Source organism: Desmodus rotundus, chromosome 3 (genome assembly GCF_022682495.2).
Source record: "Desmodus rotundus isolate HL8 chromosome 3, HLdesRot8A.1, whole genome shotgun sequence".
NCBI lineage: Eukaryota > Metazoa > Chordata > Mammalia > Chiroptera > Phyllostomidae > Desmodus > Desmodus rotundus.
The window spans coordinates 50,641,877-50,669,466 of NC_071389.1; the positions used below are offsets into that span (position 1 = coordinate 50,641,877).

The 27,590-nt window shown below is 35.4% G+C and overlaps 1 protein-coding gene and 1 pseudogene across 2 annotated transcripts in view; both read right to left on the minus strand.

Annotated features, from left to right (window-relative positions):
• The window catches only part of NEGR1 (neuronal growth regulator 1), an 837,263-nt gene that overhangs the window by 258,141 nt on the left and 551,532 nt on the right, over positions 1-27,590 (minus strand). The window lies entirely within an intron of this gene.
• Positions 16,367-16,437, minus strand: LOC128780627 (small nucleolar RNA U3; annotated as a pseudogene).

Sequence of the window (27,590 nt, forward strand, 5' to 3'; positions counted from 1 at the left end):
GGTTTTTACAAGGAGGGAGAGGGGAACAGAACAATTTGATCAAGGGAGGGGGTTGCAAAGTTCTCTGAGTGCATCAGCACAGTCCCTTCCAATAAAGCAAACAGTGGTCTGGTGTGCCTCATCTTGGGTTCACGTTATCCCTGCTTTACGTCATTCTGGCTCCATGGGTGAAGGTCAGTATACCTCCAGGAGCTGGGTTGCTTAAAGGTCAGAGTCCATATCTTTTGAAGTCAATTCCTAGGATTTTTATAAGAACATGATGTTCATCTACAAGCTACACATTAGTCAGAGTCAGCACTTACAGAAATAATGTCAAAAGAATGATGAGGTGGATTGCAATTTCCTGCCACTACAATTTTGCACTGTTACAATACTGGGAAGATGAATTTTAAGACCCTGTGTATTGACATGTCTGAAGAACAGAGTGATCAAACCACATGTAATAAACAGGCAGGAATAAATATGGTAATGATGCCATTTGTAGCCTAAAGACTTATGGTAGTCTTAAAAACAATAGGTTTCTTTAGTAAAAATTGCATTGAAACATTCACACAAGTACGGTTGCATCCAAATTCAGGAAATTTGCAAACTCCCATTCTTTCTGCAGTGAATGATTCTTCAGCATTTGGAATCTCCTAGAATTAATGTATACAAACACAGAATATACATTTTGCAGAAATATCAAGCAGAATATTTATAACACAAAGCAATCTTACAGCCCTAAAGGATAAGGGTATCTGTTGAAGTACCAATTACTGCTTTTTCAGGTGACTGGGAAGGTCTCAGAAAATCTGATTCAAATTCCTCTCCTCTACTTGCCTTGGGAATAATCCACAGCTTTTCAGTGATCCAGAGCATGGATCTCTGAACAGCCACTTCCCCCCATTATCCTTCCCCACCTCACACGTCCTCTGCAATTTCAAAGTTAGAAAACAGGATAGTAATACTACATGTATTGCTTGTCTCTCTGGTACTGTGCCACGTGAGGAGTAGACTAGTAAGCAAAACAGACAAGTCCTTGTCCATCTCTAGGTGTAGAAGGCACTGAGGAAATCATTACCCAAGTGATAGTTTAATTAGAGTTTTAAAAGGCACAGCAAACGAAAAGGAGAAAACACCATAATAGTCTGCTACAAAGCATTGTCACAATTCTTATCCCAAGATTTCCCGAGTAGTTAGTTACCCTAGCAAGCTTCAGTTTAGCAACATTAAGTATCATTATTATCACACATATTGTTACACATTATTACACATTATTATCTTTTTGAATTGTGTATTTTATGCAGAATTCTAAGCTAGAAGTACACATTCCTATTTAATTTTTTCCCATTTTAAAAGTGAACAAAGTGAATAAAGCATGCACAAATTCAGAGTATTTAAGAATCAGAATTGAGTTCTCGCTGAGTGTGATTGACCCAAAAATCAATCCCAGTGCTCCCTCCATACCCCCAATCAAGTGCATTGCCTGTTTCAAAAATCCAGTGCACTGATGTAAAAATTAAGTAATTATCATTAACCCTTCATGGTATAGTGAAAAGACAGGATTTCCCATTAGAAGGCAAATCGGTTCTCCAGGCCCCTCTGCCCTTTCTGCCATTGGAGAGAATCTGTTAACATCTCCGAGCCTTTGTTTGCCTGTAAAATGAGAAGTTGGACTAGAAATCTCTTAGGCTCTTTCTGTCATTGAAATTATGAAAGCTTTTGTTAATTAGCTTCTACAACCCTGGGAGAGAATTTGGTAGTTTATCTCTATTGATAATTTAAGTAGAACTTTCTGGTTCTCAATTATCTGGGTATGTGTCATTAGGTTCTTGGAGAAGCTTTTGACCTGGGTTTTCCAAATAGTCGCAGTATGTCTCTAATTCATTTATTAACACATGAAATGGTTGTCCCCCAAATTGGCTCCCAGGCCATAATATTGAAACATAGATATCTAATAGTACTGTTCACTTCAAAAATAACAACTAGGAATTGTCACACAAAATATAGAAACATGCAGGAGTATTGAGCAAGGAACCCCGTGGGCCACTGTAGTTTGATAAGGAGATGTGACCCAGCAGTCCACAAAGACATGTCTTGAAATAGCTTTACACTCAGACAGTGAAGCACAATAGTATAAAGAACTAGTGAATTCTTTAAAAGGCAAACAAAACCTTGTGCTTCTTCACAGGAACCATCCCCAGGAATGGGCTCCAACAATGGTTCAAAGGGATTCTATCCCGACCTTTACAAAAACTGCAGTAAATATTGGGAAATGTCTGAAGATCAAGAATGAAATGGAATTCTCTGCCAAACATCTGTTCTTAGTGAATTAAACACTCATATTAGCTGTAAACATCACACCAGTAAACATCACATGTACCATGATTTACTTATTGCTTTATATTACTATCAAACCAAATCACGAGTTACAAAAGATGTCCCAACATGTTGTTGTTGTGTTCAGAAAGAGACATTCGGTTTCATTCAGCTTCTTTCTAAATGTCCAACATGAAGAAACTACTTTAGAAACAAGATCTTTGTAGAATGAGGATTTTAATAGAAGCAAGGATTAAAAAGGAAGGCAGACTTGAGGTCTGGCAGGAGAGGGGAGCAGATGCCAACAACTGAGAACACAAGCTTACAAAGAGCAGTCTGGGGGGCCGGGGCGTGAACTTCACATGTGCCAGCTTCTATGGTTTGATTGTCCCTGGTGGCTTGCCTCCTTTGGTAATAGATAATAAGGAGGAAGTTTGTTACAATGAACTATTGGGAATGCTTAATAAGTGTTTTCACAATAGACAAAAGAAATGTTTTCAAAATCTGTAGTTAGATTTACAACTAAATTAATAACTACAACAACATGGCTGAAAACCAACACTCTTGTATTCTTGTGTAGTAACATTAACCCAAACAGGTTCAGTAACCTGTCCAAAGTCCCTTGACTAGACATTCTTTCTTTCCTACCAAGTGACTCATCTTTTCGGTCATATTTCAAGTCACATTTCTACCCCATCCAAAGCAGAATTTACTGCTCCGCGCATCCATAATATTAATGCACATTTCTATGTGTGTTTTATGTTCAAGACTGAGCTCTTTAGAGCAAAGATTATTCCTTTATCACTAGATAAATATCACACTATTTAGCATAGTGTTTGATGCATAGAGATCACTATGCTAAGTTTTTTTGTTTGTTTTTATTATTTTTAGGAATAAACAGTTATATAACTAAATCCTTAATTAAATGAACTTATTTTTGTTGCCTACATGCTTTATGATTTATTCATTAATTTGGCAATAATTGCAATTTTATGTGGGCAGGAATAGCTATATATTTTTTTTATTTGTAACGAGGATTCAGAAGCCTGATTTTCAAGTCTGTGCCAAATGCCTTGTAAATGTGCCAAGCTTCTCAATCGCTCACTATGAACCATGTGTTAAAGAGCTGCAGAACTGTTTATTATGGCAAACGGTAGGTATGGCTCCTCTGTCTCATGCATGTAATCCTTTTTTCTTCTGGGCAAAGCTTTTTTAAGACAAGGACTCTGATTATATCGGGTCTATACAATAAATAAAATAATAATAAACAGAAAAGAGTAAAATAAAATTAACCAGGGTTTCTAAAAATATATACAGTTTAGTCATTTTAAAAGAACTCTGGAAGGCCAAAAACTTTAGAGAATTACAGCTTTCTGGATATATTTTACTTTGATAAGTTTTGTAATTGACAGTTAATGTGAAAATACTATTTTAGGCCACAAAATTATTACTCAAATGGATTCTTTGGCAAAACATAAATGTAAAGTAGCATGTCTCACTTAATAAGGAGAGATTTAAAAGTTTAGATGATTATTTTTATATCACAACTGTGCAGGCTATTAAATCTTCAAATTTCTGTAACAGGTTTGACCCAATCTCATGAATTGGAGGTAGTGACTTCATGGAAAGAACAATGAACTTGAAGGTGAAGAGCCTATACTGACATTCAACTTTCTTACTGGCTAGTCATTTGATCCTATTCAAATACTTCTCTGAGTTCAGTTTCTAAACAGCCACAGAAGATTTCTAATCCTAAATTGTTTGAGCAGGGCAACCAGAAACAGTTGAGTAGTTTGCATGGTGCACAAAGGCACCCACAAGGGAAAACAAGTGGGCTTAAAATCCAGTCTGTTCTTCAACAACCAAACTGTGAGTCCTGGAGTTGGGCTCTATCAAGAGGAGAGAAGGTATTATCCTTTCCAAAGTTTCTTCTGCTTACAGAAGCTTAAATGCTTTAGGGCTGCATCTGCCCAGAGAAGTTGTTTTTTCTAGTTCACTCAGGGTTGCTGTGTAGGCTCCTGAGGTTCTGATTGGGAAAAAACAAGCCAGAAACAGTATCTATAGTATTCTACACATATTAAAATTATTATTAATTTTAAACATCTTTGGCTTGTTGATGTGGTCTTTTATAATGCATTATAGGAGTTGTATTACCAAACTATGAACCAATTAATTATGCTTTAAGTTTATACCATTTAATGTAAATGATGAGTATTCTATGACTAGTATAAATTTTATATTTCATTCTTAAATCACTAAATAAATTCTAGTGGAGATATTTATCCAAAGGATGGATCAGTGAAAATATAATAGAAATCCTTACCATTTATTGCCCACCTATAACATGTCATATATATTACATATGGAGTCTCTAATCCTCATGACACTTCTGCATATAACTATTATTATGTCCATTTCAGAAGAGAACTGAACTCAGAGGCAAGAAATAAAAGGGCAAAGTCAGACAGCCAATTTGTGGAAAAATAAGAATTAGAACACAAATCTACCTGATGTTGAATTCTATATGTCCTTTCTTTCCATTCTACTATCTTGCCCAAATTAATAGAGTTAAAATATTTCTTTTTTTAATGCAATACATCTTATTAGTTCTCTGGTTTCAGATTAATGGCTTAAAAGAAATTTTGCATGGAAATTAAGATTTTTAGGCTTAGGCATCAGAGACCTGGATTTAAAACCCAACTCTGTCACTAACCAACTGTGTGTCATGCGAAGAGCTATTTAACATTCCTTGTAGAATAAGGATAACAATAGTACTTCTTAGAGTTATGAGGATTAAATGAAGTGATATAAGTAGGGTTGTTAGCACCATGCCTGACACAATAGTCAATAATATTGTTTTAATAAGAAGCAGGATAGTCTAGTGGTTAAGTAAGCGGATTTTGGATTCTGAAAGAATTTTTGGTTTAAATCTAAGTTCTACCAGTGACTGGGTACAAGGCACTGAACACGTTGTTTAACCACTCTCGCCTCAGTTTTCTTCATCAATAAAATGGAACCAATTGCCATTATTTACCTCATAATGACTGGGAAAGAATTAAATAGTCAAATACAATTAACACAGTGTCAGCATTATTCCAGTCTATCGATAAAGCCTAGATTTTTTGCTATTATCATTCCCAAATCCAATGGTTTTTAAAGGATTTAGAGATGATTATGTGTGGATCATGGAACTGAAAAGCAGCTGTTGAATACTGATAGAGCCCTTCTTTTATTGCAAAGCAGTGTATATGGAGAGATATTAGGTACTTCCATACTCTAGACTGACAGACTGAATCTTGGTTATGCCACTTACTGACAAAGCATTTAAGATTTTGTCTCAGTTCTTTGAGTTGCGAAATTAGAATATTAATAATGGATATATCCCATAGTTACTATGGATATCAGTTCCTCACATACAGTAAATTACAACATAAATGTGATTAGCTTTATAACCTCAAAAATAGGAATTCATAATAAATAGCTATTATAAAGTAGCAGTGAAAATACGAGGTCGCCGTGGAGAAAGACCAACCATTGTTAATATAATGAGAATGGTTAGCATGACATGGATGTAACCTGGCAGCCAAGGAGAGTGGACTGGAATGTGCAGGTGTGAATAATGGTAACTTCACTGTACTAGCCAGTGGGGGCGGTAGACACCATTGACTGAGTGCCTGTACTGTGTGGTCATTGTATTCAAAATGACTGAGTGAGTGGAGCTACGAATCTGCATCAAATTTTTGGTGAAGCTTGAATATTCCTCCACAGAAACTATTCAGATGATTCAGAAGGCTGCAGCTATGGACAACTGGTGACCGGCAGCTTCATCATGACAATGCTCCGAATCATGCATCAGGTCTCATGCAGAGTTTTGGCAAAACATCAATCACCCAGATGACTTGTCCACCTATTTCCCAGATTAGGTGCCTTGTGATTTCTGGCTTTTCCCAAAATTAAAATTACCTTTGAAAGGGAAGAGATTTCAGACCATTGATGAGATTCAGGAAAAGACGATGAGGCAACTGATAGCAATTGGGAGGACGGTGTGAGGTCCCTAGATGCCTACTTTGAAAAGGACCAAGGTGTCATTGACCTATGTACAATGTTTCTTGTGTCTTGTATCTTCTTCAAAAAATGTCTAGATTTTTCATATTACATGGCTGCATACATTCTGGACAGACCTTGTATTCATCTAAATAATTTCTATAAGAATTGTATTCATCTGAAATTCCTCAGTATCTATAGATTAATTAAAAATATAATTAAAATTAGTTCAGGTTTATTAAAATAATATCTGCACATGAAAACATAGAAACACCTCCAAAATATCAGTTTTGCTATTTACTAACTTTCTAGAATTAATTACTTTTAGTTGTTTTGAGTTTTAGTATTTATAACTTTTACCTGTATTACATAAAATGGTACATTATTTCCACTGATCATATTTAAATTATATATATTCACTCCTGGGGATGAAAAATGAATAGACTAAGAATTAAACCTTCTTCTCACTTTCCTACATCTTAATTCAGGTCACATTATTTTATATTGTCAATATTTGCACCATACTTATTCTATTATTATCTATAATTGTATTCCTTGCCTATATCTTGAACTTAGTAATTTAAACTCAACAAAATCCATCTTTGCAACTTATGAATAGATAAATATTCTTAATTACAAAAGGTATCCATATTTTGCTATGTAGATTGGGCACCTTTTGCCCAAAGTTTTGAGGAAAAAATAAGGATGCGCATTATACATGTGTAGTATTAATGATGTGTAAATGTAGTAAATTTGTTACTGGTACATAAAATTTCTTGTACCTTGTATTTGTTATTGTGTTTTGTAATTATTTGTTACACAAAATTTCTTGTACCAAAATATGTTAAAAAGTGAATGTTTTATAATACAGAAAGGAAGTACCTAAATATAAATAAATAAAACTCTAAATTAAAAATTAAAATGAAAGGTTTTCTTCCTGAAAGTTGGGGCCAAAAACTTGGGTGCACATTATACACGGCAAGATAGGGTAATTGTGGTTTGCTATGTCATTAAACTCTTACTCCTCAAAGAAGAAATTCCAAAATGCCAGTCTACTGGAATCCCACTTAATTACTCTTGCATTTTCTTTGCTTCTGCCACTTCAATCAGCTGTCACTTTTTACTTTGTCTTATGCCATCTTATTTCTTATAGCCTTTTAAAATTTTACTGGCATTCCTCATTGAGAGAATAAGCTACACTCTGTCTTCGCCTATTTGAAAATGTCTTTATTTTGCCTTCCCACATGATTGATAGTGTGGCTTGTGTGGAATTCTAGGGCCAGAGTACTGCTTTCAGTTTTATGTGCATATTATTAAAGTGCTAGGTTCATTTACCCGCGGAGCAGTCCTAGGTTTTCTCTGAAGGTAAGTCATCTGTTTCCCTGTCAGAGTTCTATGTTGAAAAGGTAAGTAACTTTCTTGAGAGATAATTATGTTGTCTATAAAGGGAGTATACTGACTATGTACTGACTGCCCACTTCCGTTTTAGAATGCATGACAGGCAAGCTCTTATACAAGCTGAGACCTTTACTTGTTAAAATAAAAGTCCGTTTTAGTTCAGCAATGAAGAACTCTAGTTTGTTTCCCTCTGAAGTACAATTCACTTTTTTTTCTTTTTTCACTTGTGCTCTTCATGTCTTTAGTTACTCTCTAGCATTTTCAAAAACTATTCCTGTTGTCTTAGATCTCCACATCCACATCACATGTTCAAACTATGCAAACAATTCTCTTCTCAGGATACAATACTTGGATTTTATTTATATGCCAACTGAAAACAAGTGGGATGAAAGAAGTCCTACTACCCCAGCTTTTCTAGAAGTAGTCTTTTTTTTTCTTCTAGAAGTAGTTTTTTCATTAATTACCTTGATGAAATTGGCACATGATGTTTTTGAACTTGGGAAAGATGGCTCCTATCCTCGTATTTGCTATTTCATTGTTTTCTACTTCAATTTAATTTTGGTTAATGTTTTATCTTATAAGATTTCCTCAGAATTTCCAGTTTGCAGTTTTCTCAACTTCTTACAGACACCCACACACACTGTTTTATTTTATTTTTTTTGTAATTTCAGTGGAAATTTGGAAGATAAGGAAGGTAGATGTGTGTATAAAGTCTGTTATTTTAATAGTACTAAAATAAGTAATACCAAATCTATTAATTTTGTTTTTGAACATAATTTAAAAGGAAACCTTGTGGGATTTCAAGAACTTTCTTTTTTCACTCTCAATCAAAATCTTGCCTTGTGTTATTTGGCCTCTTAGAGGGAAAAAAAGATCACATCTCTCTGGCAAGGTTAGGGTATATTGTACAAAATATCTCTTTGTGTTCCTGACACTCCTTTTCCCTTGATCTGTTTAAGTCGATCCTATTATTGCAGCAGAATAGCAGCAGAACAGTAGCCTGCCATTTGGACTTAGTGTATCTAGAAAAATGTAAGTTTCTAGGATAGATAACCTTTAATAAGAAGGTATAAACATACATTTTCTATCAAATCTTTCTTTGGAATGACTATCCAAATGTGGAAATGACTTAAATCCGACATGATCGGGCCACAGTAAAATAACTGTCGAAAGGTTAGGTCAGCAAGAGAAAATTTAATAACAGCATATCAAATATTTACCAAAGCTATTTGCAAAGTTAAATCATTCATGAAAATATATTAAACACTTTAAAATAGGCTAACTTTCTTGTGACAAATGAGAAACACTTAGGAAGCAAAAGTACAATATTCTGTAATAATAAAACTAATTTTTCTAAAACTATAGTTTCCTTTACACTCAATTTTCATTCATCCTGGCTGTCTTGGGACAAAATACATATTATTTTAGTTCAGTTTTTAAGTTCAATGTACTTTCTATTGGCTTTCAATTATCAGGAGCTAGAGGGGCTTTTACAAACACAACGGATGTGTAGGTTAAACAGGGGGACACGAGCGGGACTCCACTATCCCTGAGAGATTTCCATTGAGCCTGTGCGATATTTATTCTATAAACATGTGTTGAATCTTACTATGTGATGGGTAAGATTATAGAAGCAAGGGATAGACTAGGTTCCTGCTTTTCAGGAACTCACATTCAACTTTGCTCGAATGCTTGCTGTGCTGTAGCACACACAGACGTTATGCAGTTTGTTCCCACGCTGATTATTTGTTTCCCTTAAATCGAGCCCCGTTGTCCTTCATTAAACTCTCATCCATCAGTTCTGATTCTCTGCTTTGGAACTACGCAGATATTTATTCCACTTTTCATTGAATAGACCTTCATATATTTTGAGAGTAATTATAGCTTCCTAACCTTTGTTTTTCTGGGTGACATAGTACCAGCGATTTCAGTTGTCTGTAAAACATATGTTCCAGAGCTTTTAACATCCTAGTTACCCTCCTTTCAGGTGTGTATTTTGTTTTTATTTTTTGAGACTCTATGGCTCTCTGGTGCCTAAAAGGTAGAGTCCAAATTCTAATACAGGGCTCACCCATCCATAAAATATTAAATATGTTTATTTGACAGATTCTTTGCCAGGTGTTTGGGGCACAATGGTAAACTAGAGATAGCCCCTGCCTTCAAGAAGTTAACAGTTTAGTCATCATCTCATTTCATCTTACTGTCCACTCACATTCAACACTGACTGACACTGCTCTGCAATGTGAATGCTCTAAGGAACCGAAATGCTTCAGAGAACCTGGTTAGCTAAACCTCTTAGTCACTCAAGTACATTATTTATGATCTACTTCCAAATAATGGTCTTATCTGTTACACCATTTCCCTGTTCTAAAAATCGTTAAAAAACTTCAGGATATTCAAGACCACTCCTGACAATACTCATTTGCATTAAAAAGCATGGGTCTCAAAGCAGGAATGATCCCTTATGGAAGCCACATGCTAAGAAAGCCCTTGAGGGGGTTTCATTTGTCTACCTTTGATCACAAAGTGTGGAAAAAAGACCCACCATGGAACAGAACACTCAGTTCTTTCAGAAGCCAAAGCATGGGCACTCGGTCAGCATTACAAATGAAACATACTAACATCCATTCTGGATCTGTTACTGCAGAATTTTTATTTCACTTGGGGCACAGAATAGGCAGTGTTTATCTTTGGAAATGCCATTCAAGCCTTTCACAGGAAAAAGAACCACATTCATGGTGAAATATTTCAAGCCCAAACTGCAATTATGTTGGGATTTACTACAAATTCTCCATCTAGCAGTATGCCTACACAGTAGTAAAAGCCTGCTCTCCTTTTGTTTGGGAAATTTATGCCAAAGTATAGTTCTTGTTATTATATCAAAGGTTTTACATACCAGAGAAAGTTCTGCAGACAGGGCTGAATAACTTCTGCATTTCGTCATTCCTTAAAATGTAATTTTGAACAATGATTTTTAAGTTGCACTGTAAACCTCATTCCAAGCCAAGATTTATTTTGCTACCAAAGCCATTCTATTATTTCCAAACTACAGGAGTCCATAGAAAAAAAAGTCTCATGACCTCATATTTAACAAACCAATTACAAGTATTCTGAAAGCATCTGTCTGTAGGCATTAACAAATATTTGGTTAGGTATTAACATATCTAATATTATTATAGTGCCCCTTCCTATAGAAAAATATTCATTATTATGTCTGGTCATAAACTGAAGCCCATAAAGCAAAAGAAAACACAGCAGGCTATACAGAGAAGGCAATGCATTTGACCAATGTCAGGCTCCCTAAGTAGGTGGGAACCATATGTCAAATAAATAGAACCTCACCTAATGCCGAAATAGAACAATTTATTCCTTGGCAAGTTTAAGGCTAAAATTACAAAGGGTTATCTTTCACTGTGAGTGTTGTAAGTCAATTGAAAAGTAAATTCAGAGTGTTTTGAGCAATCAATGCAAATTGCCACAGTGAGAGTAAAAGCTGGTTTCTAAGACATTGTAATGAATGAAGCTTTTCTGTATAACTATGTAATAAAACCAAAGTCTGTGAAATACACACATGTGAGAATGTGAATAATAATTCCAGAAATATGGTGCCAGACGGAAAAATTAGTGCTGCAATCTGGTGACACGGTGGACAGAGGCCTGGACGGGGTCAGGAGATGTGGGTTCTAGCTGCAATTTTATGCCGGGTGTCTGATGGAGAGAGCTATCTAAGTGTGAAGAAATACAGTACAGAAGAATTATGGGAAGGTTTTAAAGAAAATCTTCTTCACCTCAGAATTTTGTTGAGAGAAGCTTGTTTGATGAAAGTTTTACTAAAACTTAGCTTTATCTTTAAATTCATTATAGCAAAATGATGAAGGGCAGAGCCTGTTAAACCAGACTGGGTTCAGATTCCTCTTGATACTCTACTAGTTACTACCAGACATCTACTGCAGATGCAGGAAAGTAGTTTCTGTGGCCAGCTGGTAACCAAACATTCATGTGGCTCATAGTACAAGGAACACAGGCTCCTGTGCAAAACATCATTTCAATCTCGATACTGGTAATGTGCTGCTTTGATCTCCAGCACATTACTAAATGTTTATAAAAGTCATCTATTCGATCTGTAATATGGGAAAGTTCTATCTGCAATATAGAATAGTTGTGAGAGTTAAAAAGAGAGAGTTTATTTGGAAATGTTTTCTAAGGTCTAAATTGTAATTACTCTTTTTTTTTACTTGGGAAACGTGTACCAAGCCACTAAAGATATTTGGGGAGAATGCATTGTAAACTGTGGATCATCGTCATTCTGTAAGTTCCCATTAAAAATAATTTTCTTTCTCTATGCCTTAAAGGTATTGTGGCTTAGTAATGAAAACAAGGGCAGTCAATGTCTTCTAGATTTTATCTCTCAACTAAAATATTATTAGAAGCTGGTAAGAAAAATATGATCTTTAAGCCCTGTACCATATTTTCTCTGAGCCCCAAGTTCCAATGAGCTGCGATCAATGCAAATGAAAATGATCGTACAATGAAAAGATTGCTGGAAGACAGAAAAACAGTAACGACAAACTCTGAGTGACCTCACATGAAGGAGGATATTTCTTCTCCATCAGTACTTCCTTCAACCCTTGTTGGGTGCCTTGCTCAATACAAGTGTCCCAGCCGGAGGTCTCCAGTGCCTTGCTAACCACTATCTCTTTTAAGTGTAACCCAAAGGGTGCATCACAGGACTTTTCTTTTTTTTTTTTTTTCTTGTAAGACAGAGCCATCTGACAAAATAGATGAAAAATAAAACAGTTTACTCACTAAGTTTCCCCTAAAATCGTGAAATGAAGAAAGGGGGAAGAGAGACTTGAAAGAATTTGGAAGGAAGAAGAACATGCCTAGCAAACAGTCATTAGAATGTAAATTATAAATGTCGTGACTGGCGAAAGCGCATTGAGATCACAGGTAGGTCACTTTGCAGATTTTCACCGGGGAGAGTGTAAATAGCAGTTCAAAGCATGAGCTTTCCAATCATAGATCACACTCCTCATTGTGCAGTGTATGACTGTGTGTGGGTTACTTTGACTCTCAGATTTCATTTCCTTCATTTGTAAAATGCAGATAGCGTTATCTATCCCCTTGGATTGGTGTAAAGATTAAATGAGATAATGTGTGTAGAGTGTTTCGCTACAGGCTGGCACGTTGTTAGCGCTCCAATGATGGTGGTCATTATTCTGCCCCACATGCTCACAGACAGCCCTCTGGTTCAATTTCCGTCCTCCGAGATTCATTGATGGTGACAGGAGCCATTTGTTCCCACAATCTGGTCCCTGAATAGGATAAACTCTTAACTCACCACCACCCAGGCAGCATTATCACTACTGCATGCTTTTTAATGATTAACAGTCAATTACAATATCATCATTTAAATCCAATCCGTAGCACTGTCAAGTAATCATGCACTATAATTAAATTAACAATATTGAACTTTAATTTTCGTTGCATGGCTGCTGTTATTTGAAGCCTGCTGTACTGTCATTGAGTGAGCATTGGGTTCTGGTGTGAAGTTATCACATTTATTTTACCGCCACGAAAGAGCAAACCCTTAATATACTTTAAAAAGCTAGCCACAAATAGAAATATTTCCACACGAGCCCTTTTAGAGGTTCATATTTGCTACTCATTAATTTAGGATTTGGAAACTTAACATAAATTAAAATAAAAGCCTGCTTCATGCAGCACGTGTCTCATTCCTCACTGTCCCAGCATGACCACACTGGTTCTGGTGTTTAGAAGTGTCCTTAAACATAATTTACAAATGAGAAAGTTTGTGAGGCTGGAGCAACACATGGATAACTTACAGTCTAGCTTCCCAATACATTAACATCCTGTAAATGTGAGATTTGAGTTGTACAGAAAGATTCAAGATTATCAAGCATAAATCAGAATTCGCTTTATAAAATGTAATGGAAAAATGCTAATAAGATTTATTGGTAACAGGAAATTGGATTATAACTTATCTATTTTAAGTCAATTTGACAATTGGCCTCAAAACTTATGTCCTGATATGGATTGAGCCTCAGAATCTATTAACTTTTCTTTTTTCTCTGCAGAGTACGTGCAGATACACAGTGATAAATTTGAAAAGTATGGTAATAAAAGGAAAAGAATGTACACACCTCCAAAACAAGTTATGTGAACAAGAAATGAAAAGTGTATGCATTATTATATTTATACTATGAGGTGAGATAAGGACCTGGCTATTTATGTCTAGTTGGAAGTAATGAAAAGGTGATAAAGGTAATTTAAGCTAGTTTTCTTATGTGTATTTGAAACACTGAACAGCTATGATATATGGTAAAATGAATATTCATATTAAAAGCTTTCTCTTTACTCTGTTACTTTATAGCTTAGCATCTATTTCATCAGTCAATTACATGGCATAGTTAGAATGTAAGTTATTTTATAATAAAATTGATATAATGTAGGAACTAATGAAGTGTTTATTCAAAATTTATCTTAAATGGACACATTCTGTGTGATTGACCATCAACAAATATAATAATATCCCCTTACAAACTGCTTGTTGGATTGGTTCAGAGCAAGTCTAATATAATAGCCACATCAAAGAATTCGACTGTACGTGCATATAACATTTGTGTGTGGAAATTTCCTTCCACTGAGAACAGGCTTCCAGGAATGTGCCATTTTTTGTCTTATTTTTTGAACATTTCATTCAGTAGTTATTAATACTCAACAAACCAAAAGAGGCCAGAAGAGGCTAGCATGCCATGTCAAAAGATTGATATAATCCTGAAGGAATGGAAAGCCACATTTTTTTTTAAGATTTTATTTATTTATTTTTAGAGAGAGGGGAAGAAGGGAGGAAGAGAGGGAGAGAAACATCGATGTGTGGTTGTCTCTCTCATGTCCCCAATCAGGGACTCAGCATGTAGCCAGGCATGTACCCCAATCAGGGATTGAACCAGCAACTCTTTGGTTCACAGGCTGGCCCTCAATCCACTGAGCCATGTTGGCCAGGGCAGAAAGCCACAGATTTTTAATCAGGATAGTAACAGTAATAGATTTGTATTGTGTAAAGATTACTCTGGAAGTTACATGGAGGAACTTGGAAATTGAATAAACCTGGATTTGAATTTCAGCTGTAGTTTTTGCCCATTACTTTGTTTCTGGTCTCTCTAATCTATTTAGTGTTCTGTTTCTGGTTCCTTCTGACAACACCACACTATCAAACTCACGCTGCCTGTATCCTCTCAATGTTTCCTGTTTCTTTAGGACTGTCTTCAGTTGTCTTAGCTTCTTTCTTCAGCTCAGTTTTAGAATTAGTTTATCAAGATTGACAAAAGTATCTGTTGGAATCTCAACTGAAATTGCATTTGATTTATAGATCAATTTGGGGATAATTAACATGCTCACTATATTTACAATACAGAGTTTTCTGATAAAATAATACAGTGGGCCTCACTATTCATTTAAAATCTCTTATATTCCTTCCAATAAACTTTGTAATATTTCCATAGAAGGTTTACATATTTTCTCTAAGATATATGTTTTTATAAAAGCAACTTTAAGTACATTTTTAAAAATAATTACAATTTTAAAAAATAATTACAGATTGTTGATGAGTTATTCAGCATCACTGCTAAGTTCTATTAATGATTTTGATAATTTTGATACAGATTCTTTTGGCTTTCCATAGTTATTATCCACAAATAAAAGGGATCACCGCTTTGTTGTCTGTGTCTAGCAGATTTTTATTCTTAATCCTGTCAACATTTTCACTGAGTCCCAAATGCCTTTTTCTTCTGGGAGTTGTTGTCTGAGGGGACCCCCCGCCCAAAAAGAAAATTTATTTATAAAAAAAAATGTGTATTTATCCTTAAATGTTTAAACTTCACTGACCTTCAAAAAAACTCTCTATTTGATACAATACACCTATCAAGACTTTTTTTCCACTTCTCAAAACAGTTTTTGAACTCATTCATTTTGATGCCTTTTAGTGCTTCTGACTTTTTTTGTTTTACCTCTTCCACATTGGCAAAACATTTCCCTTTGAGGACTTTTTTTTATCTGGAGAAACAGAAATTGTCCTTTGGGAAAATATTGGGTGAATAAAGAGGCTGGAACATGGGGGTCATGCCATTTTTGATCAAAAAATGCTGAACATTCAGTATGGTGTGGTCAGGTACACTCATAAATCACCTATCATGAAAAACTCTTTAACAAAAAATTCACTGAGGTCAAACTCAGCCTCTCACAACATTTCCAGATGGTATGCTGATACAGATGTGTTCCTAGAACATTCACCTAGTAGGGAAATCCTGTACTGCCAGGGGGCTACCCACCAGAATATATTTCCATTTTTTGGGGGGTCTCCCCTCATATGCTCTGTATCTATGAATTTCTTTCTATTTTGTTTGTTAGTCTATTTTGTCCATTAGGTTCCAGATAAAAGTGAAATCATGTGATACATGTCTTTCTTTGACAGGCTTATTTCACTTAGAACAATACTTTCCAGGCCCATCCATACTGTTTCAAGAAGTGGCATTTCTTCTTTCTTAGGGCCATGTACTATTCCATTGTGTAAATATGTCCCAGCTTTATTATTGACTGACCAAACAATGAGCATTTGGGCTGCTCCAAATTGCTATTATAACAAACTATAGAAATGATCCCTGAAAGTATAGTCTTGCCTTGCTATTATAAATAATGCTCCTTGCCCTGGCTGATGTGGCTCAGTGGATTGAGTGCTAGCCTGTGAACCAAAGTGTTGCTGGTTCGATTCCCAGTCAGGACAAATGCCTTGGTTGTGGGCCAGGTGACCAGTAACGGACACATGAGATGCAACCACACATTGATGTTTTTCTCCCTCTCTTTCTCTTTCCCTTCCCCTCTAAATAAATAAATAAATAAATAAATAAATAAATAAAGCTCCAATAAACATAGAGGTGCATATATTCGGTTTTTAAAAAAATTTGTTATTAATGTTCGAATACAGTTGCCTCCATTTTCCCACCACCACTTTCCCCCTCCCCACCTACCCCCACCTCCCACCATCAATCCTACCCTGCTTTGGCTTTGTCCATGGGTCCTTTATATATGTTCATTGACAGCCCTTTTCCTTCTTTCCCCATTTATTTCCCTCTCCCCTCCCTTCTGGTTACTGTCAGTTTGTTCTTAATTTCAATGTCTCTAGTTATATTTTGCTATGCAGCAGAAAGAAAGAAGGAGCTCCTACCCTTCGTGACAGTGTGGATGGAACTGGAGAGCATTATGTTAAGTGAAATAAGGCAGGCTATGAAAGACAAATACCATATGATCTCACCTATAATTGGAATCTAATTAACAAAACAAACAAGCAAGCAAAATATAACTAGAGGTGCATGTATTCTTTTGAATTGATGTTTTGGATTTCATTAAATATATTCCCAGAAATGAAATTGCTGGGCCATAAGGCAGTTCCATTGTTAATTTTTTGAGGTAACAACATACCAATTTCCTTAGTAGCTACACCAGCCTGCATTCCCACTCACAGTGCATGAGAGTACCCCTTTCTCCATGTCCTTGCCCATGCTTGTTTGCTCCTTTATTGATGATAGTTGTTCTAACAGGTGTGAGGTGATATCTCATTGTGGTTTTAATTTACATTTCTCTTATGAGTAGTCATGTTGAGCATCTTTTCATACTTATAGGCCATTCCTCTTTAGAGAAGTATCTATTCAGGTACTTTATCCATTTTTAATTGGATATTTTGGGGGTGTTGACTTTAATAAGTTCTTTATAAATTTTAGTTAATAACCTTTATCAGATATATATATGTCATATCAGACGTGAATATGTTCTCCTATTATTGGGTTGTCTTTTCACTTTGTTGATAGTTTCCTTTTCTGTGCAAAATCATCTCAGTTTCATACAATCCCATTTGTTTAATTTTTTTCTTTTGTTTCCCTTGCCTGAGGATATGTATCAGAAAAAAAAATATTGCTACTAGAAATGTCCAAGACTTTAATTCTTATGTTTTATTTTAGGGTAGTTATGATCTTGGGTCTAATACTTTAGTGTTTCACCCATTTTGAATTAATCTTGTGTGTGGTGTAAGCAGGTGATCTAGTTCATTTGTTTTGCATGTATCTGTCCAATTTCCCCAATACCATTTATTGAATATACTATTTTACTCCACTGAATGTTTTTTCCTTCTTTATCAAGTATTAATTGATTATAAAGGTGTAGGTTTATTTCTGGGTTCTCTATTCTGTTACATTAATCTATATGTCTGTTTTTATGCCAGTAACATTCTCTTTTGATTACTGTGGCCTTGTAGTATAGTTTAATATCAGGTGGCATAGACCAACTTTGTTCTTTGTTCTCAAGATTGCTGTTGATATTCTTTTGTGGTTTCAGATATAATTTTGGGATATTTGTTCTAGGTCTGTGAAGTATGTCATTGGTATCTGGATAGGAATTGCATTGAACCTATAGATTGCTTTGATAGTGTGGCTATTGTAATGATGTTAATTCTTCATTTCCTATACAGAGTATATGGTTGCACTTATTTGTATCTCCTTCATTTTCTTTCTTCAGTGTCTTTAATTTTCTGAGTACAGGTCCTTACATCCTTGGTTAAATTTGTTGCTAGGTATTTAAGTTTTTAGTGCAATTATAAATGGGGTTGTTATCTCAGTTTCCCTCTTTGATAGTCATGATTAGTGTATACAAATGCAACTTATTTCTGGATATTTATTTTGTATCCTGTTACTTTAATTAATTCACTTATCAAGTTTAGTATATTTTTGGTGAAATTTTTAGGGTTCTCTATACACAGTATCATGTCATCTGCAAATAATGACAATTTTTCTTCTTTTTTTCAATTTGGATGTTTTTATTTCTTCTTTTTGCCTGATAGCTGTGGTTAGAATTTTAGTACTATGTTGAATAAAAGTGATGAAAGTGGACATCCTGTCTTGTTCTTGATCTTAAAAGAAATGCTTTTAGTTTTTGCCCATTGAGTATGATGCTGGTTGTGGTTTTGTAATATATGGCCTCAATTATGTTGACATATAGTTCCCTTGATTCCCACTTTGCTGAGTTTTTATTATAAATGGGCACTGGATTTTATCAAATGTTTTTTCTGCATCTATTGATATAATCATGTGATTTTAATCTTTCACTTTGTTTATGTGGTGTATCACGGTATTAATTTATGAATATTGTTCCAACCTTGCACCTCTGGAATGAACCCCACTTGATCATGGTGTATGATCCCTTCCATGTACTGCTGGATCTGCTTTGCTAATATTTTGTCGAGACTTTTAGCAGCTATGTTCTTCAAAAATATTGGCCTAAAATTATCTTTTTTTGTAGTTTATTTATCTTGTTTTAGAGCTAGGATAATGCTTGCAAAATGATCTTGAGAGTCTTCTCTCAAATTTTTGGAATAGTTTGAGTGGGATAGGTATTAGTTTCTTTTTGAATATTGGCTAAAATTCATCTGTGAAGCCACATGGTCCAGGACTTTTGTTTATTGGGAGTTTTTTGGTTACTACTTCAATTTCACTAATTGTAATCTGTCTATTCAGATTCTCTGATTCTTCCTGATTCAGTTTTAGCATGTGGTATATTTCTAGAAATTTATCCATTTCCCCTTGATTGTCCTATTTGTTGGCATATAGTTGTTTATAATATATTCCTACAACACTTTGCACTTTGTGGTGTCAGTAGTTATTACTTCTTTACTTTCATTTCTGATTTTATTTTTTTGGGTCTTCTCGTTCTCTCTCTTTTTTCTGATGAGTATGGTTAAAAGTTTGTCAATCTTGTTTATCTTTTCAAAGAACCAGCTGTTTGTTTCAATGACCTTTGCTGTTTTTTACTAAGACTCTATTTTGTTTATTTCTGTTATGATCTTTATTATTTTATTTCTTCTACTCACTTTGGGGTTTGTTTCTTTCTTGATTTTCTTCTAGTTACTTTCAGTGCAAAGTTAAATAGTTTATTCGAGATTTTTTGTTTGTTTCTTGAGGGAGGCTATGGTGCTATGAATTTCTCTCCTCTGACTGCTTTTACTGTGTATTATAGATTTTGGGTTGTTGTATTCATATTTTCATTTGTTTCAAGACATCTTTTGATTTTTTTCCTTGAGCTCATTATTGAACCCATTCATTGTTTAGAAACATATTATTTAACCTCCACATCTTTGTGTATTTTTCAGGGTTTTTTTTTTTTCCTGGGATTTATTTCTAGTTGCATACCATTACTATCAGAGCAGATGTTTGATATGAATTTAATTTTCTTAACTTTATTGAGAACGGCTTTTCGATCTAACATATGATCTATCCTAGAAACTGTTTTATTTGCAGTTAACAAGAATGTATATTCTACTACTTTGGGGTGAAATGCTCTGATGATATCAATTAAATCTATCTGATCTAATGTGTCATTTGAGGCCACCATTTCCTTTTTGATTTTCTGTCTGGAAGATCTATCCATTGGTGTCAATGGGGTGTTAAAATCTCCCTACTTTGTATTACTGTTGATCTCTTTCTGAATGTTCACCAAGATTTTCCTTATATATTTAGGTACTCTTATGTTAGGTGTATAAAGGTTTACAATATTTATAGCCTCTTATTGGATTGATCTTTTTATCATTATGTAGTTCTCAATATGTTCTTTCTCTTCTCTCTCTGGTATGTTTATGATGTGGATGTTGTTATCCTGTGTGTTGTTTTAACCCTTAAACTGTCCTCATTTTTTAATATTTCTTTTTCTTTGCTGCCCTCATTTGTAGTTTTCTGTTATCTCGACTTCCAAATTGCTGATTCAGGTCCTCTGCTTCCTCCAACCTACTGTTCATTCCTTCTAGTGTATTATTCATTTCAGTTATTGTATTCCTCATTTCTGACTGGTTCTTTTTTTATGGTTTCTATGTCCTTTTCCATGCTGTTATAGTTCTCTCTGAGTTTCTTCAGCATCCTTATAACAACTTTTTTGAATTCTATATGTGATAAATTGATTGCCCTCATTTCATTTAGCTCTTTTTTTCTGGATATTTTTCCTGTTATTTCATTTGGGACATGCTTCTTTGTCTCCCTATTTTGGATGCATCTTTGGGTTTGTTCTATGTATTAAATAGGTCTGCTATGACTTCCGGTCTTGGTAAGGTAGCCTTTTGGTAAACTGCTGAATGCTTGCACCCCTTTATGGTGGGGCAGAGTCTCAGGGAGACATCAGGTGAGGCAGCAGATTTTTATCAGGCCAAGACACACCAAGATTTCACAATATGAAGGGAGGACTCTTCACTGGTAGAATGTATGAGGGAAAATTGGCCTCCATCCTAGAGCTACACAATTCATTCTGTCCCAGATTCTACCAGGAATTTGATCTCAGCAGAGCAGGGCCACTGGGAGTTGAAAGAGTGGGGCTAGTGGATCTTTCATGACACGGAGGTGCTGGTCAGGCTTGGGTGAAGGTGAGAGGAATGTACTTCACCCCAGAGCCACACAATTCAGTCTGTCCTGGATTTTTCCCAGATCTGGCAGGGCAGAGCCTCCAAGAGTTGGGAGAATGAGACTTCTGGGAGCCCTGAGAGTGGGGCTAGAAGATCTCCCATGAGAAGGAGGCAGCAGTCATATTCTTAGAAAAGTGGGAGGAATGACCACCTCTCTGAAACCACACGTCAGTCTCTGACACTGCCTGAGTGTTCCAGACTTCCATGCCCCCAGCCAAGGCAGCTGATTCTTCAGCAGAGTGCAGACTCCACAGTGTGGGGTTATGGGAAACCCAGAGTGTGAGGCAATTGCATTCCCCCAGTTTGGTGCCATATGGAGGGAAGAGATCCACCCCATTCAGTTCCCTCCTCAGAGTTACAAAACCCAGTCTATCTTCACACAACTCTAGTCCAACTCTGCCCTCCCTTTGCCAGAACCTATGGTGAGTGACTGCAAACAAGATTTTGTTTATTGGCCTTTAAGAGGGCACTTTGGTCTCTAGAAGACTCTTGTCTCTCCCTGGCAGACAGAATTTCCACTTAGTCATATGTTATATGGGTGCTTCTTTTTGGCTTTGGTGTTCTCACCTGAGGAATCTTGGCTTGGAGTTGAGACCCCACTCTTCTCAGGGGGAAACTTTGCAAGTGATATATTCCTCCAGGATCTTGCCTGCTTCCCGTGGGAGCGGGGCCAGCCCTTTTCAAGTCTCCGCCCTTCCTAACAGTCTCAGTGTGGCGTCTTCTGTGAATCCTCTGCAGCCAGTCTTCAGTTGATTATTCAGGATGATTGTTCTATATTTTAGTTGTAATTTCAGTTTGGCCCTGGAAGGAGGTTAATGTAGCTTCCACCTACCCCATTGCCATCTTGGGTTTTCTACAGTGATGCATTTTAAAACGTACCTTTCAAATTGGACCCAGGATCTAAGCTGTTGTGCTCTAGAGCGATGTTCCTGGCTCTCGAACCCAATCTGCTTCTAACAGGAAAAATCTCCCTCAGGTTTTGTTTTTTCACTTCTCATGGTGATTACTTACTTAATTTCTAGCATTCTTTTCATTTTCTTAACAAGACACAACTAAACTTATAAAGTTACTCCTGAGCATAGTTTTCCCTGGATCTGGTCTGTTTTGTTACGTAGTGTACTTGCTCCTGCTATCTCCCCCTCATGGGAGATCTGCTAGCCCCACTGTCGGGCCTCTCAACTCCTCACCCTCCCAACTCCTGGGGGCTCTGCCCTGCCAGGTCTTCACCAAATAAGTTACCTATGATTTTTTTTCAGAGGTTTGTAATCTTGTCATTGTGCTTTGGGGAATTAAATATCTGTTATTAAAGTTGTATCAGAAAATATGACTCATACAATTTCTGCTTTGAGGAATGTTTTGAAATATTTTTGTGGTCTTGTAGATAAACACCATTTATAAAATTTCTGTGGCTGCCCTGAAACTTAGTTCATACTTTAAGGGCAAAAAATCATATACATGTATATATGAATATAGATAGTCAATATCATTAGTATTATAAAAATTCGTTATTTTCTTATTCATTTCTACTAGATATGGCAAAGGATGAAGGCTTTACATAAAACTTCCTTCAAGCATTTGTAAATTTGTAAGAAATTCCTATGTCTTCTTTTCTAAGAAGACTTATTCAGATGATTTCCAACTTAATGGTAGTTTGACTTATAACGTTTCAACTTTACAATGGTGCAAAGCAATATTCAGTCATACTTTGAATTTTAAATTTTGATATTTTCTTGGACTAGTGATTCAAGTTACAATACTCTCTCAAATTCTGGGCAGCGCATGTTCAATTTTACTAGGTGAGATAAAATTCTTCCCTCAGTTATTGTTTCAACTGGCATTCTCCTCAATAGTATGTGAGGGTTCTTTTGGTACTACATTCTCACAAAAATGTAATATTTTAAGATTTACAGTATTTTTAAGCTGTTCATATAAAATTATATGTGTTATAGTTTTAATTGTATTTTCATGTCAAAAATGAGATTGGACATGTTTATATATGGTCCACTAGACTTTCCTCTGCAATACATTATGGGTTTCCAAGACTCTTAAAAAATAGATGTTCTTTATATTTTCTGTATATTTAATCTTTGTTGGTTTTATGTATTTCAATATCTTTCCCTATTTGTGTTTTTTCCTTTTGCTTTCTTTCATAAAAGAAGTTGTGAATTTTATTGTGGTGTAATATATGTCATTGTTTTAATAGTTTTCATTTTCCTGTTTAGTTTAAGGAAATTTTCTCTACCAAGTATTGGAAAGACAGTCTCTTATATTGCTTTTAAGAGGTTTTTAATAATTTGCCTTCCACAACTACATCCCCAATTTCTCTGGAATTGATTTTGTTTATGTTGTGAAGTAGAGTTTTATTTCTTTTTCTTTTTTTATTTATGAAAACTAATTGCTTCCAAACCATTTATTTAATGGTTTGTTTTTTCCCCTACTGTTCTATAATATCTTCTCTTTCATGTATCAGAATTCAATATATGCCTGGATTTGTTTAGGTGCTCTGTTTGCTCTGGTTGTGTATTTATATGTTGTACTGAGATTACACTTTTAAATCACCATAGAATTATAATGAATTTTGATATTGTTTGGGCAACTTGCTCATCTGACTTTTTTCTTTAGACATTTCTTACATTATTAATAAAAATTTTAGAAGTAACTGGTGAAGTTTCATGAAAAACTAAGTTTGATTTTTTAATTTGAATTCTAATGAATCTGTATTTAGTTTTGAGGTTAATGGCATCTCCAAAACATCTCTGGGTGTGTTATACTTCTCCATTTAACTAAGTCTTGCTTAAGGCATTTAAATAATTATATATATATTTATATATATATATATATACACACACACACACACATAAATATATATTTGTTAAGTTTATCATAACTACATTTATATTTTGTTGATATTCTAAGTATTATTATTTTTCCCAATTGGGCTTGCTCTTTTTCTTGGCTTATAACAATACAATTTAATTTGGCATATTGTTTTTATATCTATTCATCATCATACTAAACTCATTTACTTGTTAATTTATCAGTACATCCTTCTGGGTTTTATATAAAGAAAATCACCTTATCTTGGAATAATGTCAGTTTTAATTTTGTTTTCAAATACTTCTACTTCCATTTTTTTCTTATTGTCCTAGTCTGGCTAGAAAAAGCATTGAAAGGGGTCATTTCTGTCTTAGTTGATTTTAAAGGAAATATATTTATATTTCATTCATGTGTGTGATAATTGTTATTTACTTATTATAACTTTTTACTTTGCACAGAGATTGTGTAAAACATTGATCAATTTAGATAGCATACTATTCTTGCATAATACTTTAATTCCCTTTTTATATCCTTAAGCACATTAATATCTTATTAATATGCTATGTGGAATATTTCCAATAATTATCTTATTTTGATGTTTGCTTATATTTCCCTTTTGTGCACTGGATTTCTGTTTAATTGAGAATTCATTTATCTTGAGCATCACATGGAAAGTTAAGGCTTGGGTTTAAATGGTCTCCACAGAAACTATTGTTTCTTCTTCTGTAGGTTTCCAGAGGCCAGAAACTGCAACACCACCGAAACTAAATTTTCTTCTTGGCATTTTGCAGGCTCTAGAGTGTGAATCCAGCCCTGAAGTTACATTAGCGAACCTTGTGACCTGAAATTCACAGAGCATAATTTTCTTCCTTATAATCTCCTTCTCTTGCCCCGTCATCCTCTATCAAGATGGGGATAAATGAGTTGAGCATTTTGTTTTTGTCCTTATCTATCCCCTTTCCCTTCCCTGTTTATGGTTTTGTGATACCATAGCAGAAATGTCTTCTAGTTTCGTATTAAGTAAATTGAAAATATTTTCTCTCTTTTGCTATAGCCAGTCATTTAAATGCTACATTTATTTTCAAGTTTTAAAAATATGCTCTTTTTCTCTTGTTCCAGTGAATATTTGCATATTTTCTTAAGGTTCCCCCACCAGTATTTCTTACTGTGCAGAATTCTAATTTAAATTGATGCTTCGCAGCACACAAGTATTTGGTTGTGAATACCCCATGCACTGTCTTCCTGATTTCTGGTTGGGTGCATTTCCCAGGCCAAATTGTAGAGTGTATGTATGGTCACACCTATCTTCTCCTTTCCAGTGTCTACCAAGATGATTCACATACAATTTTCAGGATCAACTTGAGTTCCTTTTCTATCTGAAGTCTTGATACCATAATACTTGGGACCAGTGGGAAGCTATAATCCACAATGTGGTCTGGTTTTAGTACCCTTCTCACCTATTTCTCCCCACATATAAAAGTTTAAATTCTGAAAACATACCCATTGAAATGCAATGGGCCAATGGATAAAGGAGGGTAGGGTGAATACTAGGAATGTCTTCAAAGGCTGCAACCATACACATAGGGGAGGTTGTCCAGTGCTGCCTCTGATACATTCTGGAAGTCTCTTAAGCCAAGAAGCAGGAAGGCAGAGCTGTTTCTTCCTTGAGGCTAAGCAGGGTATATCATTGTTTGAGTGTGTGTGTGTCATAACTTTCAGAGCCTTTTATTTTGTTGAAATTCTATCTGAATACTACTGGCTTTGGATTAGTTTTAGGTTTTGAAGGTTTTGCAACCATTGTTCTTCCTTCTTTATCTGATAGTCATACTTTGTCAGGAAAGTTTACGTTGGAGGTTGATGGCCAGATGCTATTTTGAATCCAGTTGTATTTGTGAGGCAAGTCACATGAAGGTTCAAAGGCATGATGCTCAAAGACCATCCCTTCACTATGAATGAAGAAATTTACTAATAAATTCAGTTGGCTATGTTTTCACCTTGGAGGAAAAAGAGATCCATTATATCCTTTCTCTTCTCAGGAAGCTTTTAATCATTGCTTCTGGGCTATATGTTTAAAGGAATGATATGAAGCACACATTTTTACTTTATGAGTCTATATAATTGACTGTACTAATCGGGAGAGACTAACCTATGGCAACAAACAGACCCAAACACACAATGAGTAAACAAAAAGGAAGGTTGATTCTCACTCACTTAATAGACCATAATGTTTCATATGAGTGAATGGTTAGGAGTGACATGAGGTAAGGGCGTAGGGACATTCTTCTGCATAGAGTCACACAGGGGTTCAAGATGATGATAACCGTATTCCCTTCAGCATGTAATTTTCAAGGTCACACTACCACCTACTATCCATTCCTAAGAAGGGGAAAAAGCATGAAAGTGTGCATGGCACATTTTTATGGGCCAGCCTGGGAAGAGGCCCACTCATTTCTGCTCACATTGTGTTAATTGGAATTCAGTCATAGTGCCAAAACTAACTCTTTCATTTATTTATTGATTTGATTTCTGAATATAGTTTACATTCAATATTATTTTGTATTAGTTTCAGGTGTACAGTGTCATGGTTAGATAGTCACATACTTTACAAAGTGGACTCCCCCTGATGTTTCAAGTATCCACCTGGAACTGTACATAGTTTTATAATAATATTCAGTATATTACTTATGCTGTACTTCACTCCCCTTGTGACTATTTTGTGACTATCAATTTGTACTTCTTAATCGCTTCACCTTTTTTAACTCAGCTCCCAATCCCCCTTCTCTCTGGCAACCGTCAATCTGATCTCTGTAAGTCTGTTTCTATTTTGTTGTCTGTTCATTTATTTTGCTGTTTAGATTGAGCATATAAGTAAGAGCATATCATATTTGTCTTTTTCTGACTGACATTTCATTTAACATAATATCTTCTAGATCCATCCATGCTGTCTCTCTTTTATTTTTATTGTCAGATAGTACCCCACTGTGTAAATGTACCGAAACTTCTCTGTCTACTCATCCACTGATGGGCATTTGGGCTGCTTCCATAGCTTGGCTATTGTAAATAATGCTGCAATGAGCATAAGGGTGCATATGTTCTTTTGAATTCATGTTTTTGAATTCTTTGGATATATACCCAGAAGAGGAATTGCTGGGTTATAAGGCAGATCCATTTTTAATTTTTTGAGGCACCATCATACTGTTTTCCGCAGCGGCTGCACCAACGTGCGTTCACACTAACAGTGCGTGAGGGCTCCCCCTCTCACATCCCGGTCAGCACTTGGTTGTGGATTTACTGATGACGGCCATTCTGACAGGTGTGGCGTCTCATTGTGGGTTTGTTTGTTTGTTTGTCATAACAAATGGGGCTTATTAACACTGAAGCTTTTTCCTCATGGCTGCTGCCTGAGCTAGGCTTTGGCCTTTTAAATCACTGTTGATCAAATTGTGGTGTGCTTCTGTTAAATCTGTTCTCTGGTGCTTTTCATTTTTTTTAATTGAATTTATTGGGGTGAAATTGGTTAATA